Genomic DNA, 3,175 nt, shown 5'->3' on the forward strand with positions numbered 1-3,175 from the left:
GCAAACAAAAATGACACAATCACAGGTTTTCCATTCCATTTCCATTGTAAATTGCAGCTTTGGATGATATTTGTTAAGTGTTCTGAGAATAATGTCCGCGTCCTTTTGTTTTGCTATAGTAAAACAAAAGGACGCGGACATTATTCTCAGAACACTTAACAAATATCATCCAAAGCTGCAATTTACAATGGAATCAGAAGCAAACCTCTGTTTACCATTCTTAGATGTCATGATCCACCGAAAAAATGATTCTATTGCACTTAACTGGTACGCAAAACCCACTTCCTCTGGGCGCCTAATAAATTATCTGTCATCGCAACCCTTTAAGTATAAGATTAACACAGCCAAAAATTTAATACACAAAATATTTACAATAAGCCACCAACAATTCAAGAAGACGAACATATGCAAAATAAAGAAAATTCTAGCAAGCAATAACTACCCAAACCGTCTAATACAAAGCCTAATCGAACATAAAGTAACAGAAATAAACAATAATCAAAACAAAACGCCAACCACAAAAGCAACAGACGGAACAAAGCGATTTCACAGTGTGACGTACATTCCTAAGTTCTACCAACAACTTGACCACGAAATAAACACCAACAACCCTAATATAAGATTAGCATACCGAACCAACTACACACTATCTTCGATATTCACACAAACAAAAACACCGATCAAGCCCCACCAACAAAACAACGTGGTGTATGAAATCACATGTAAAGGCAGCGAAAACGAAAACTGCAACAAAGTTTACATAGGGACAACTAAGCGAGCATTAGGCGTTCGCCTTTCCGAGCACGAAGCCGACATAAACAAAAAGAAGAACAGCACAGCATTAGCACAACACGTACTTACCAGTGGCCATACGGCTGATCTAGCTAACGTTAAAATATTGGACAAGGAGAAGAGGGAACGGGCAAGATACACAATAGAGAGTTTACGTATACTACAGAAAAGGGAAAAAACAATCAACAAGAAGGAGGACACGGACGATATCGCGGCTGCTTACATGTTATGTTTGTAGCGAATAGTTTAGTTTAGTTTGACGAAATTACCACGGATGGATGGTAGCAATACTTTATGTTTTTCAATGTATTTAACGTTTTTTTTGTTTTTTTTATATGTTTTATATGTTTTTCAATGTTTTTACATGTATGTGCATTGATGTGAAACCAACTTAACCTAAGTTTACATGTAAGTCATGCGGTAAAAAATAAGTTTAAAAAACCTGTGATTGTGTTATTTTTGTTTACCAATCTTAAATTTTTATTTGTACAAAAAACTCATAATTTCTATTTAAACAATCTTGTTTTCCTCTGTTTTTTGTTGATATTTATAATAAAGAATCGCCCCTGATGATGCTAAGGTAGTTAGCGAAACGTTGGGCAAAGAAGTGGAGAAAAAAGTATTTTTCTTGCACATGGGGAAGTAGATCGACCAGCCTACAACAATACCAACGAAAAACAATTAAAATTGAAAATTTACAAGCAAACGGGGCCCAATTTTAATTTAATAGCGTACAAAAAAGCTAATGGGATTTTTAAAAAATCTGCAAAGGCGGCAAAACGGGATCCCTTTTCAGAGTTCTCCTCTAAAATATCACCTTTATCTACCACCAAAAAAATATGGGCGGACATAAAGTCTATTACTGGTACTCGACGTCAAGCATTTACCACATTAAAAAACGGGAATACTTGTTGCAACTCGAGTTCTGATACAGCAAAAGCCTTTGGCAACCAGTGGACAGAATCCCAGCAAACAGTCTCTAACGTTAGAGAAATTTGGATTTCTGCATTAGATAACTAGGGTAATTCTCTTATCGTTCTCGAGTCGATGACGAAGTTAGAGAACTACATTAGAATTCGATTCGAGAACGATTAGAGAAACAAAGCAAATTCAAATAAATGTAAATAAGCAATATTCCAAATGAATGAATTATAAATTATTTTTAAGTTCAAATAATCCATTATTATTTTATTGCGAATACATTTAATACAAATTTTGCAAACAATGCGCTTTATTTAATAAAGCAAAACAGCAGTTTGAAATTCACATTCGAATCTCTTTAGAGATCAACATTAGAATTCGATTCGAGAATATTTTCTCGAGTCGAGAACTATGTCCCAGTTTTGCTGAGATCGCTATGATTCTCGATAATTTTTCGAGTCGTTCTCTAACGTTTGAGATTGGAGAATGTCGCTAGTTCTCCAATCATTCTCTAATCGATAACTAACCTCAATGTTTGCTGGGATACTCCAAGGACGACAACTTTTGCAAAGAGTGTACGGAAAACAAAAGCAAAATTCTTACCCAACAATATATCTCGTCCTAGAGTGCGACTTTACACTAATAGAGCTCAACCTGGCTCTGCAGAACGCGAAAGGAAAGACACCTGGTCATGATCGTATTTCATACCAAATGCTGCAAAATCTACCACAAGAGACTAAAAAGTAACTCATCTCAATGTACAACACTATTTTGAACACAGGTCGCTACCCCCACATATGGCGATCAGCTTTAATCGTTCCTATAGCTAAACCCAACAAGCCCCCACATGAAATTAGTAGCTTTCGCCCAATCTCCCTGCTATCGTGCGTTAGGAAAATCATTGAAAAAATGCTTGCTAGAAGGTTATCATGGTACTTAACTGGGAACAACTTCGTAAGCCCAAATCAAGCTGCTTTTAAAACGAAACACAGTACCATGGATTCATTGTTGCACCTCCAACACTACGTATCTGATGCCCTTTCGTCCAAAAATCACGTCTCCGTTTTGGCTACGCATTTTTAAAAGGCTTATGATCGAGTGGGGGTGCACGCCGTACTTCAGCAGCTCACCAGGTTGGGAGTGGGTCCAAAAGTCTTCAATTTAGTGAAGGCCTTCATGACCAGACGTTCCTTCCGAGTCAGAGTTAACAACACATTATCTGACTTTTACACACTCCATAATAGCATCCCACAAGGATCGCCGTTATCAGTCGTTTTATTTATTATAGCTTTTGAACAATGAAATAGTATAATTAAAAAACATAAAAATATTCAACTATCTGTTTATGCGGACGATGCTTTACTTCTTAGCAAAATGAATGACACATTAGCCTTAAACAATATTTTCTTAGAAATGCTTACAGAAATAAATGAATGGGGTGAATTATCAGGAGCTTCCTTAT

Source organism: Rhagoletis pomonella, unplaced genomic scaffold, assembly GCF_013731165.1.
Source record: "Rhagoletis pomonella isolate Grant_MI unplaced genomic scaffold, Rhpom_1.0 Rhpom_scaffold_00003, whole genome shotgun sequence".
NCBI classification, from domain to species: domain Eukaryota; kingdom Metazoa; phylum Arthropoda; class Insecta; order Diptera; family Tephritidae; genus Rhagoletis; species Rhagoletis pomonella.